We start from the raw sequence: 13,608 nt of genomic DNA on the forward strand, positions 1-13,608 counted from the left end.
AATAACATTTCAGAACAGAAGGGGGATGCGGGGTGGGGAGGTAAATGTCTGTGAGCTAATGGTATTAGAGGTGGGAAAAGGTAAATGTCTGTGAGCTAATGGTATTAGAGGTGATAATTGGGGAAGCTATCTTTGTAATGGGTAAGATAGTTAGCGTCTTTGTTGAGACCGACGCGTAGAGTGACGAATTTTAGCATGAATGACAGTTCAGAGGATTCTCTTTCAAGTGCAGATTTAAAAGGCTTCTGCAGCAGGATGCAGGTAATTAAGTCGTTGAGACAGTGTCCTTTCTGGTTGAAATGGCAAGAAACTGTTTTTTCTTTGTGAATGAATAGGAGCTGTGACAGAATTAATATTCTACTTTGCAAAATAGTAGTGTCCAGACCAGGGGATGTCTGAGTTCTCCCGTATGCCCAATAAAAGTGTTCAGAATATCTTTTGTTATGTTCATAGCCACACTTGAATTATGAAAAAGTTGGTAATATCACCTTACAAACATAGGAATAACAAAAAAAAAGGCAGCCTTCAGATTACCACTCTGTTTAACTCCATCAATGGTAATTACCATCCTGCCCAACATTATTTTAGTCAAGCCAAGCTGCTGAATGAATCATTTCTACTTGCTGGATTCACCAAATTAATAGTATTGTGGATATGCTGGATGTGGGGAGAGGGGCATGGGGAGCAGTTAGCAAGCAGAACTCATTAATTTTATTCTGTAAAAGCCCTGCAAAGAAACTCCAGCAAATCACACTATGGGGACAAAACCTGTTTTAGCTGATGAGCTATAAAAACTGATATTAAAATGACTGATTGCATGACTGTTGAGCAGTTGCTACCAAGTCCAATAGCAGTAACTGGTGATACTCGTCTCTCTAATTGTGCTGGGTAAAAGTAACTTTGCCAGCAGTTCACAGCAATATTTGGCACAAGTCATAGAGTCATGGCATGTGACCTGCATGCTGACAAAGAGCATACAACCATGTGAATTGACACAAAGTGCCAATCCTTGGAGCCACCACAGCAGAAGAGGAAAAATACCGATGATAAAGATGAAAGGAGGACAAAGCCAAGAATTACAAAGGAATCAGGAATAAAAGACACCGAGAAAGAAATGGAGACTTTATGTCATTTCCTGTCCCAAACTATTTCCAGTGTTGTTCACATCTTTTATTTTTACTTCTTACTCCTAACTTTGCTCCTGCATTACAGGTCTACTCTGCTCAATTTCAAGCAGATTCCTGAATCAGGTTTTCTTCCCTCCCCTCCCCTGTACCTTCAGGGACATCATATCCATAAAAAAACAAAGATAAGAAGGATGCCTCCTCCTCATTTTCTCCTTCTTTTGAATACCAAAGGATGTCAGTAGTTAAAAATATCAGGACAGCTCTACTGTAATCTATGCAGATTCTTATTTCACTTTCATCACTGTAGTGATAGAGAGCCTTCCAGAATTCCATTTAAGTGATGTGACTAACATCTGCTATATTCTTTCTTTCTTTCATCCTCTCCCCTGAAAAGAAAAAAGCACCCTGATCACACAACTTTCTTTTTAAATCATATGTAGATTGTGTTAGTGTAAGTAAGTTCATGAAAATGCACAATACACTTGGAACAGATAGTGATGTGGTTTATCATTCCTTGTTCCTTCTGAATTACACTCATCAATGCTGGACCAGCCCTTTAGCAACCTGGGTTTGAACTCTCACCTTTGCCATAGTTCTATTTTTATCATATTGCACATGTTAATAGTTCAGCAAACACATTTTCATTCATGAAAATGGATTGTTGGTTTTGGGAGGGAAAAACGTGGCAACACTGATCCTAATCATCAGTTGAGTTTTCATGCCCAACAAAACTAATTCAAAAGGAGAATATTGGTAGTTTTCACTGGGACTACTTACATCAGAAAAGTGATTCTAGAAATGCATGTCTGGATTTCACAGTGATATAAATCAGTCAGCACAAGGGGACACATTTTCAATTAATCTCTATGTATCAAAAATCAATAAATAATCATGCAATGATTTGATTTGTTTAGGGCTATAGTTCGTAACTGCGGAAGAAATCTTCACCTGGATTGAAATTACAGTAAGAAAAAATGTTATAATGCCTTGATAGTCATTAAACCTTTGGCAAATACTCGTTTATCACTGTATTACAGAGATTTGTAGTAGGCTATTTCCAAGAGATTCAAATTTCAATAAACATGACCCTTGAAGCTTGCAAAAATAAAAACTTTTTTAAGTTTACACTCATGATGAATGAGGCTAAAAAGACTTGTGTAATGCCTTATATAAAGGCATGCATATCAATGAGAGCTAATATATAAATATTTATAAGCATGCTACACTGGGAGAGATGCACACAGAATTCTGTAATATTGTCAAAAGTAAATTTAAGCAAAACTAAGTTCCTGCACTTTTACCACTTTTTTTCGTTTGCGATAATAAAAACTGTTTTCCCAGTCCTTCTGCCTTGCCCCTTAGCTGATCTAGAAATGCTACAGGGGTTGAGGCTTCGTGACACTCTGAAATGAAAAGAGTATCTCCTTTTTGCACCTTTTCATTACCTCTTTTTTCTTGCTTTGTCCTGGAAATCTCTGAAAGTTACAATGGAACCCTTTTAAAACTTCCTTTTCAACAGTGGTGTGTAGAACTATCCGGGAGAGATATTAAAGAAAGGTGACTGCCAAATTTGTATAATGCAGGCTGGGAGACTGGATCTGTGCATTCTTCCTGTAGCAGGAGAGTTTTCTTTGAAAACAATTTAAACATTACATCATCTCTGTTAGGCATTACAACTCCTTTGTTCCTGCAGCATGTAAATTTGAGAACAGTAAACTTCGTGAGGGAGGCATATTTTTTTTCTTTCAAAGAGAAATTCCATGTTACAATTCAAAGGCAGATAGCTCAAAGCACTCATACGAGATATTCATTTCAGATAATGCACGAAAGCGCACAAAAACTATGGTATTTCAGGTGGTCCACTCTTGTAATTTGCTAGTATTTGGGGACAGAAAGGATATAAATCCAGTATTATTTTGCTACATTCATCTACTGGAAACTGTCCAATAACAGAAAATGTTCCAACCCTGCTGTTAGCAAAAAGCTTTCCAAAACCCCTTTAAAGGTACACTTACTTGAAAGGCTTCAATTTGCATTAGAAATATCAAGATTGGGTTAGATTGGATTAGAAAGCACCCTTTGTCAGCAACTCATTATTTCCTTTTTGTTCAACCAAGAACAAAGGCAACCATTTCAGGCACCACTAATCCATTGTGACTTTTCAGGGGGAAAGATTAAGTAGCCATGGTAGTGACATGCTCAGGTATGAAAATTGCTATAACTGTGGACACCATTTTCTAGTGTGGGAATTGATGTAGCTAATTTGTTCCCAGATTCTTTCCTTCTCCTGATCACTTAACAGAAATATGATTTTTAACGGTTATAGCCATGGTGGATATTTCCTTTCCAAGTTGGGTGGCTCTGAGATGTGGTCGACGCACTGAAAAATCATAGGCAAAAGTTTTTCAAAAATTAAAAAGAATGTATTTGCCTCTAAGGAAGAATCAATGTATGATTAACATTTTTTATTTGGTGCACTTAAATTTGTGTTTTTGCACACATGTAATCCTATAGCAGGAGGAGAATATGGCACAGAAACAGTATTTAGCTCTGCAAGTGCCCCAGATGGCTTCCATATTTTGTTTTCTCTCTTTATGGAAACAGAAGATGCAGAGGATAAGAACAAGTTATTATCTCTTTTGATAGTGTGTGAACCCTTCAGGGGTGCTCACTGTGTTTTATGTTTTAGAAGCCACCAAAAAACAATCAGGACAGTAATATGAAGGGAAGTTACCAACCATATATATGTGGGATCCAATTGTGCCCTGGCAGTTTCTTCATATTGTTTTTATTAGCAAAGAAGCAAATATGCAACAGCTGGCAACAAGGATAGCATCCTAATCTAGGAATACGGTGAAACAGAGTGGTTCCACAAGCCTAATGCAAGTAAAACAAAAGGAAACTGCAGTCATTAAGGCTATGAATAAGCTGGTCATTTGAGGGTGTGGGGGAGGGAAGAGCAGAGGGGCTACAAATGTCTTGTTATTTAGAGAAAAAGTGCTTGATTGTTGGCTCAATAGAGGACAACCAAGAAATTGGAACAATATATAATCACCAAGGGCACGTCTACATACCAGGACAAAACTTGAATTTAGCTACTCAACTTCAACTACATCAATTGCGTAGCTGAAGTTGAAATAGCCTAATTTGGCTTTTGGTGTCTTCTATACAACAGGAAGTCAAAAGAAGAACATTCTTCCTTCGAGTTCTCCTACACCTCATGACATGAGGGTTATAGGAGTCAGAATAAGAAGTCCTCCAGCTCAGCATTATTTCAAAATAATGTCTTGCTGTATAGACACGTTCTTTGTTATTTCGGAATAACATCTACTGTGTAGACATAGCCTAACAGTATAACTGATAACAATAAGGTGGTAGTGTTATTGAGTTTAAAGGATCTAAAATTTGCAACTTGCTGAAAACCTAATGGATCCTGTTAAATTAGCAGACAAAACTTTTGCTGAGTTTGTGGACATTCTTTAAAATGACTTATTGCTGAAGCACTTTCACTTTTATAAATGGAATCACTCAGGGTATGTCTACACTTGCACCCTAGATCGAATTAGGGATGCAAATGTAGACATTCGAAATACAGGCAGTCCCCAGGTTACGTACAAGATAGGGAATGTAGGTTTGTTCTTAAGTTGAATCTGTATGTAAGTCGGAACTGGCGTCAGCCACTGCTGAAACTGATCAGTTTCAACCGTGGCTGAATCTGGATGCCAGTTCTGACTTACATACAGATTCAACTTAAGAAACCCAGGCGTCCCCAAGTCAGCTGCTGCTGAAACTGATCAGCGGCTGATTCCAGGAAGCCTGGGGCAGAGCAACTCCGCCTGGGGCTTCCTGTAGTCAGCTGCTGGTCAGTTTCAGCAGCGGCTGACTTGGGGACACCTGGGGCAGAGCAGCTGGGGTGCTGCTGGGTTGCTCCAGTAGAGCCGAGGAGCCGTGCTACTGGAGCAACCCAGCAGCACCCCAGCTGCTCTGGCCCAGGCGTCCTGATTCAGCCGCTGCTGAAACTGACCAGCAGCGGCTGAATCAGGATGCCTGGGGCAGAGCAGCTGGGGTGCTGCCGGGTTGGTCCGGAGCAGCGCTGCGGGACCAACCCAGCAGCCCCCAGCTGCTCTACCCCAGGGGTAGACAAGAAAAGCCTGGTCTGCTGGGGGGGGCACTAGCTGCAACCCCCCCCCCCCCAGCAGACCAGGGGGACAGGAGCAAAGCCGCCCAGGCGGGGAGAGTCCTGCCGCCTGGGCGGCTTTGCTCCGGGGCAAACGAGCAAAGCCACCCAGGCAGCAGGACTCCCCCCGCCTGGGCGGCTTTGCTCAGGTGTCCCTGGTCTGCTGGGGGGGTCCAGCAGCTTTTCTGGATGCCCCCAGCAGACCAGGGAGACCAGGAGAAGCTTTTCTTGCCCTGGAAGACACGGGTGGCGATCTGCCGCCCGTGAGCTCTGGGGCGAGAAAAGCCCTGCTCGTAAGTGCGGATCCGAAATAAGTCGGATCCGCGTAAGTCGGGGACTGCCTGTAGTCAATGAAGCCAGGATTTAAATATCCAGCACTTCATTAGCATAATCTCAGCCCGCGCACTATTCCAAATGTCAGCTGATTCGAAAGTGAAAGTGTGCTCCAGGACACATTAGTTAGAATCAAACCCCTTGGTTCGAACTAATGTTACTCCTCAAAAAATGAGGAGTAATGTTAGTTCGAACCAAGGGATTTGATTAGAACTAACGCGGCCAGGAGCGCACTTTCACTTTCGAATCAGCTGGCATTCGGAATAGCGTATGGCCGAGATTATGCTAATGAAGAGTGGGATATTTAAATCCCAGCTTCATTGACTATTTCGAATGCCTGCATTTGCATCCCTAGTTCGACCTAGGGTGCAAGTGTAGACGTACCCAAAGAAACTGAAACAATTTCTGAATGTGTGGCTGAATTAAGAAATTAACACAGATTGGAAGAGAGTTGAAATGATACATTAAGGGATCAATGACCATGTGGTATGCAAAATGTAGCCACCTAAAAAGGGTTATTGACCGAGTCAGATTTAATGCTAAAACAGGTACTAGAAATTGCTGTTTCAATGGAGACAGCGACTACAGATGTTTGGAAACTTTAACAGCATCATTTGGCCTGTTGCAACTAATTAACTGGGGTGGTTCAAGCAGAAAACACCACATAAACAACACTCAAAGAATGGGAAACAACCTCATAATCCAAATGACTGTTGGTTTAAAGGCAAATCAACCTCTTCCTCTTATGCTACTTCCCAGCCTGTGAGACAAGTAAGGCCTGTTTCTACAACTCTTACTCATTCTGAATTACACATACTTCCATAACTAGTCCCATTGAAATCAAAAGAACACTTCAAGTGAGCAAGTACTCTTCTTTCAGTAAGGATTTCACAATTGGGCCCTGTGACAGGGCGTCTGCCCCGCACTGGCCCTTTAAGACCAGGACTCAGGCCCTGAGCAGGGGCGGGGAACAGAGAGGCCAGCTGAAGCTGTTAGGGCTAGTGAGAGCCCAGCTGGCAGCTATCTAGAGAAGCACAGTTTGCTTGAAGAGGTCAACTGAAGCCGTTAGCTGCCACCTGGGCTCTCACTTGCCCTATCTAGTGAAGCACAGTTCGCTTGAAGAGGCCAGTTGAAGCCATTAGGGCGAGTGAGGGCCCAGCCGGCAGCTATATAGAGAAGCACAGTTTGTTTAAGGGGGGAGAGCCAGTGAAGGGCTGACTGCAGAGGAAGCAGGAGCTCCCAGGATGGAGACCAGCTGGGGATAGCCATCTAGGGCTGGGAGAGGGCCAGCCAAGACTCCCCCTGGCTAGGGGCCGGAGGCAAGGCCCAGGGTTCGGAGGTGGATCACAAGGCAGCCTCTGTAAGCGGGGCAGTAGAGAGAACCCCAATGCCAATGATGAGCAACCTGTACAGACTGTAACTTGCCCTGAGAGGGGCTAGATGAGGACAGTCAGGGGGCACTGAGGCATGGTGGGGGCATGCACCCCGACAGGCCCATAATGATGGACAACAGGTCTTTCATCTCCTGAAACAGATTTAAAATGTAATGCTTTTTAATAACATGTTTCTTGATCATTTAAACTACTTTTTATATTCACCTTTGCTTTAAATAGTCTATAGACTCAAGCATGGTAAGCGCAGTTTTTCTTTTTCAAAGAAAAAAAATTATTTGTTGGATTGGTTTCCTTCCTCACCCCCAAAACCTTCCTAATTACATTTCTTTGGAAGCCGATATATCTTTGTAAAATGTTTCAGCATTGACAAAATTGTATATTTTGCCTGAATCTCATTTTGGCCAAAATGTTGTGATTAGCTCTCTTTTTCAGAGGGTGGGCTCCAGTAGACCCGAAAAGCTACACAGAAGACCAGGGAGTACATATAATAGCCAGCAGCCTGAAATCTGTTTATACTATCAGTTTATATTATCTAGTTCAGATGATGATTAATCAAGAGGTGCTTTGGGAAGTGAAGCCTGGCCCTTTCTAAACCCTCTTTCTAAAACCCCCTTCTTCCTCCTGGAATGAGGAATACAGGGGCTTCCGAAAGAGCATGTTTGCTCTTCCACAAAAAAAAAAGCAGAAGAGCAAACGTGTTCCCTGGACACAGCGGAGTTTTTTTCAGATAACTCTGGTATCCCAAAACCCCCTCACAGTCTAGCCGTACCCTAACTGGCCATTTAGATACTGCCTGCCATATGGTTGCACCTGGCTGGGTAATTTGTGCCTGGCTATCAACAACTACAGCCAGAATCCCCAGTCCATAGTACTTCTTGTGTTGCTAAATTAGAGTGCAACAATTTAAAAGTATAGTTCAAACTGCAATGTTCTCTTTAAAAAAAATTATTGTACCTAAAAAAATGAAGACAGGAAGGAAACAGTGGAATGTTTCTCTTGTTTTCAAGAGATCTTAACCTGTAGCAATAAATACCATCCTGCTAATCAAAGAGAGAACAGATTTTTTTAACCCACAGATAGCACTATAAATAGATACCAAGTCTAATATGTATCTGCCGCTACTGTTCCTCTAGACAAATTTTAAAAACAAAAGTATCTTCCTTTTTGATTGGCAGAAGCTTCGGAAACTTTAGATCTCTCTCTCTCTCTCTCTCTATGTATTTAAAATCATACAAAGCACTCAAGATTTTACTGCATTAGATGGAAATCAGACAAAAGTATTATCTGCTAGCCATGTGGTTATTTCTGTCATGCATTTCACTGTAGTTTTGAAGCAGCTTCTAGGACAAAACAATCACAGGTGTGTAGTTGATAGTATTGTGCATCCTAAATCAAATGTTCTGTGTGGATAAAATACTCCAGTTTTCTAAAAGCAGTTTTCTAATCCAACACTTTCAGAAGCATCAAAAATATAGTGGCAAATTAGCCTTGTTCCATTGATAACAATGATTTTTTTAGCTCATATTAAAAAAGATGAAGACAGGTAATTTTGTCAGTTTGGTGTTGTTAGCTGACTACACAGATGTTTACGCAGTATGGAAGTTCAAGAATAGTTTTCCTGTGTCTTCAGTTTCAAATGCTAAATGCTAAGGTAAGGGCCTGATTCCCCTACATACACAGAAGAATACTATTGACTTGGAATCATTGGCACCACCTGAACAAATGACTTCCTTCATACTGGGAAGGAAGGACAAGTATGAAGCTCTGTTCTTTTCCCTCTACTGCCTCATTAATGGCAGCCCAACAAAGTAATGTATCATTCTGCTTGTAATAACGGCAGCTGCTATGTTCATAGCAAATCTTTTAGCCACAGAATTTATTGGACTTTGGGGTTGTGCAAAGTCTCCACAAAAAAGGTGTACCTTTTACTCCTTCATTCTTTATTCACCATTGTTCTTTGGATTGTTCTGCCAAATAATTTGTTCTCTTCAGACTTTGCAAGATGTTTGGTCCAATTATTTGTTCTTCACTTGGTCAAGGGTTTGTTCCTTTGTCATATAGTATTATTTACATTTCCTGATGGCCTCTCCATCTTGGATGATATACATGCATTGAATCAGAAACTCCAACAGCTCAAAGTCTGGAAAGCTCATATTCTTTAGTGTGGATACAGAGGAAGGCCTGTGATACACAGATTCATATGGGTTACAAGTGGATAGCCTACAAGCTTTATAGCCAGGGAAATACTTAAACCATTCAGGTTTTGCTTTTCTCAAGATGAGGGTGGCCTGAGGAATGCAGCAATTTAGGGAAAGATAGAGGGAGCTGCCAGGAGATACTCAGGCATAGGGAACCTAATGGCAGGGTATTAATAAGGAATTGTAGGACAAATTCCCTTTATCTTTTGCACAACACAAAAGCATTATATTTGTCTGACTAAATGCAAACCTTGAAACAGTCTGACTCCTTCCAGAGTGAGCAAGAAAGATAGAAATGTATTTGCTACCTAGGAGACTTTCTGTTCAGTTTTCTGGTTTCATATTGACATTAGAAAATGTTGTGCTTGATCATGCATTTGCTATGAAGGTTACTGCTCCTTGTCTGCCTCATCTAATTGCAAAGTATTAGGCCTCTGGCGGAGAGCATTTAGGAACCACATCCCCTGTAAAACAATATATGCTGTTTTGCAGGTCTGTCAAAAGCCTGGATTTAAACCCAGTGGTCTTTATTATTTGTCAGCCTGTAATTCATGAATCATTCCTTACAGTCACATTGTTAGTGCATGATTTTGTTTGCAAAGTATATGTTCCAATTCTTTTGTCTATCTCATTACACTTAGGCTGTGTCTACACTGGCATGAATTTCCGGAAATGCTTAAAACAGAATAGTTTTCGTTATAAGTATTTCCGGAAAAGGAGCGTCTACATTGGCAGGCTGCTTTTCCGGAAAAGCCCTTTTTCCGGAAAAGTGTCCGTGGCCAATGTAGACGTGCTTTTTCGGAAAAGAGCCCCGAGCGTCATTTTCGCGATCGGGGCTTTTTTCCGGAAAAGACTACTGGGCTGTCTACACTGGCCCTTTTCCGGAACAGTGTTCCGGAATAAGGACTTATGCCCGAGCGGGAGCAGAATAGTTTTTCCGGAATAGCGGCTGATTTTGTACAGTAGAGCATCGTTGCTTTTCCGGAAATTCAAGGGCCAGTGTAGACAGCTCGCAGCTTATTCCGGAAAAGCGGCTGATTTTCCAGAATAAGTGGCCCAGTGTAGACACAGCCTTACTGTATTTGTGTCAGGAATCTACCACTTTATTCATTCTTCTGTAACAACTCAGAAAGATTAGTAAATACATTTATTTGTGCAGTCCTACTGGCAAAAGGTACAGTCATGTAGACATGGCAGTCTAATCTGATTAACTATGTTAATGTGTCCCATCTTTGGTTTGGGTGAAGGCATTTTCATAACTTAATTGTCATCTCTTCCTACGATTAATATTAAATATTTAATATATCGCATATTTTTCTATCAGACACATTCATTTAGAATTCGCGAGATTTGCGGTACACAAACATTTTTCTGTGCTTTTCCACGTGTTCATGAGAAGCAAAGAGCATGACTTGTGGATTGCCCAGATCTACTTTTTCTATTCCAGAGAACATCTGACAGATGTAATATTTGGAGGGACAAATTGATCCCTGAATAAATCACTGTGGAGGTCTGTGGAGTTACACCCGTGACAATTTGGCCTCAAGATCTTTATTAAATAAATTTTGCAAAACATAGTACAGTCATGTGTATTGCATCTTCTACGATCTCTGGGCCTGATTCTGATCTCTATAATAGTGATGTAAATCTAACTTCACTGTGGCCAGGTTCCTAATTTGTCTCTCAGGACCATGCAACATATTGCTTCCTCTGAACTTTATAAATATTATACTAATAGAGCAAGACAACATCCATTCCTGGATTTTTTTTTAAAAAAATGACAGCAATAGCATACATTGGGGGGTTGCTATTCACACAGCAGAGCAAAGCAAAGATTTAAAACTTTGTACAAACTTCAGGACTGATTAGACAGTTCATTGACTTTTGAACTTCAAAGGAAAGAAATTGGCTCTTGGATCTTTGAAGGTAAAGGACTGGGCTTTGATGCTGTTTAAATATGACGAAAGCTTTGGAGGATGTATCTTATTTACAGGTTGCTGACATTGCTGGGCATAGTTTGCATGCTTACATGGATTCACACAAAGCTTTTCTATAAACCCTTGCTGAAGCACCTGTTAGGCTATGTTTAGACTTCAGAGCTCTGCTGCATCCAAGAAACACGTCCGCTTTTCTGAAAAAAATGTTGGAAAAGTGGACACATCTTGTTGGCATCCCTATAAACCTCGTTTTATGAGGAAGAAGGGATGTTCTGAAAGAGGTTTTTTTTTTTTTCCAAAATTTGGTCCCATGTAGATACGCCAAATTTCAGAAAAGCCTCTTTTGGAAGTAAATCGGAAAAAGATACGCAAACTGTGTACTGCAAATGACATTTCTTTTTCCGATTTATCTTTGTAATATAGACAGAATCTTAGTGAGGTAGCAATAGTTCTGCTTTATCGCTCATGTAGGCTTTGGTACCCTGCATTCTGGCTGCAGCTGTAATTTTGTCTTTAAAGTGTATTTATTTGTTAGTGAAGCACATGCCTTAAATTAATCAACACAATCTATCTCTGAGCACATGTATCCACTATTTAAAATCTTATTAATATCAAACCGAGGGATAGCCTGCATAAATATTTTTACATGGCCCCTCCCCCATTTGCCCATACCAAACCTAAATGAACACATAAGCTAGATCATGAAAACAATGAGGGTTACAAGAAAAATAATTCAAGATGGAGGTTTTTATGCCCATATGAACTGTTTGAAATTTAATTTATTAATTCAAAAGTGAATAAAAGCTAACGAATTTACAAAGGAAGAAAACTAAGGAGGAATTCAGGGGCAGAGGTTAGCTCTAGAAGAGGAGTGGCTAAGAGGAAGAAATGAGATCTGAGCAGGGATTCAAAGGTAAAGAGTGAGCTTGCATCATATGTATGATGGGAGGCATAACAACCACTGGTCCAAATGCAATTAATTTTATCCATGAAATGAACAGAAATGTCCTCCTAGTGAGATATAATTGCCTCTCTTGTGGGGGAAGACAATATCCAGCCATATGTAGGACTTTGTTTGCTTTAAATCTGCTGCCTATTAATAACTTACTTGATGATTAGATATTAAGAATTACAAAGGAAAGTATTTCTCCACAGAGCACACAGTCAACCTGTGGAACACCTTGCCAGAGGTTGTTGTAAGGATCAGCACTTTAACACAGTTAAAATAACTAGATAAATTCATGAAGGATAGGTCTTTCAATGTTTATTAGCCAGATTTGGTAGGAATGGTGTCCCTAGCCTGTTTGTCATTGCTGAGATGGATGACAGGAGAGGGATCACTTGGTTACCTGTTCTCTTCATACTCTCTGGGGCAACTGGCATTTGTCACTGTCCGAAGACAAGATACTGAGCTAGATGGACCTTTGGTCTGACCAAGGCTATGTCTAGACTACAATGATCTAACAGAAAAAGGTATGCAAAATGCGCTCGACAATTTGCTTATCTTTTTCCGATAGTTTTTTCGGAAGAGGCTTTTCCAAAATCTGGCCTGTCTACACTGGGCCAAATTTGAGAAAATCCTCCTCTTCTGGAAGAGCCCTTCTTCCTCGGGGAAGGAGGAAGACAGGGCTTCTGAAAGAGCGCATCTGCTCTTCCACAAAAAAAAAAAGCGGAAGAGCGGACGTGTTCCTTGGATGTGGCGGAGTTTTTCCGTAGCCCTACTCTGGCCATTTTTATGGTCTTATGTTTATAACAATAAAAGCTCTTAGTATTTGCCACACCTCTCACTGATATCAATGGCAGGACTCTCATTGAGACAGTTTAGGTTGGCTATGGCTCATTTGCAAAAAAAGCAAATATGATTCTAGGTTGTATCAACAGGTGTGTTGTAAGCAAAACTCGTGAAGTCATTCTGCCGCTCTACTCTGCACTAGTTAGGCCTCAGCTGGAGTACTGTGTCCAGTTCTGGGCGCCACATTTCAAGAAAGATGTGGAGAAATTGGAAAGGGTACAGAGAAGAGCGACAAGAATGATTAAAGGTCTAGAGAACATGACCTATGAAGCCAGGCTTCATGAACTGGGCTTGTTTAGTTTGGAAAAAAGAAGATTAAGGGGGGACATGATAGCGGTTTTCAAATATCTAAAAGGGTGTCACAAGGAGGAAGGCGAAAATTTGTTCCTCTTGGTTTCTGAGGACAGGACAAGGAGTAATGGGCTTAAAGTGCAGCAGGGGAGGTTTAGATTGGACATTAGGAAAAAATTCCTAACTGTCAGGGTGGTCAAATATTGGAATAAATTGCCAAGGGAGGTGGTGGAATCTCCCTCTCTGGAGATATTTAAGAACAGGTTAGATAGACATCTGTCAGGGATGGTGTAGACGGAGCTTGATCCTGCCTTGAGGGTGGGGGGCTGGACTCGATGACCTCTCGAGGTCCCTTCCAG

General features: G+C 41.1%; 1 long non-coding RNA gene across 1 annotated transcript; it reads right to left on the reverse strand.

Moving 5' to 3' along the window:
* Positions 1-541: 541 nt before the first annotated feature.
* Positions 542-2,842, reverse strand: LOC142830323 (uncharacterized). The gene is made up of 2 exons (XR_012905493.1): positions 2,573-2,842; positions 542-1,513 (listed from the first exon to the last, which is right to left on the reverse strand). It is a non-coding gene; the product is annotated as an uncharacterized LOC142830323 (long non-coding RNA).
* Positions 2,843-13,608: the final 10,766 nt, after the last annotated feature.

The sequence above is a fragment of the Pelodiscus sinensis genome, chromosome 7 (genome assembly GCF_049634645.1).
Source record: "Pelodiscus sinensis isolate JC-2024 chromosome 7, ASM4963464v1, whole genome shotgun sequence".
Lineage (NCBI taxonomy): Eukaryota > Metazoa > Chordata > Testudines > Trionychidae > Pelodiscus > Pelodiscus sinensis.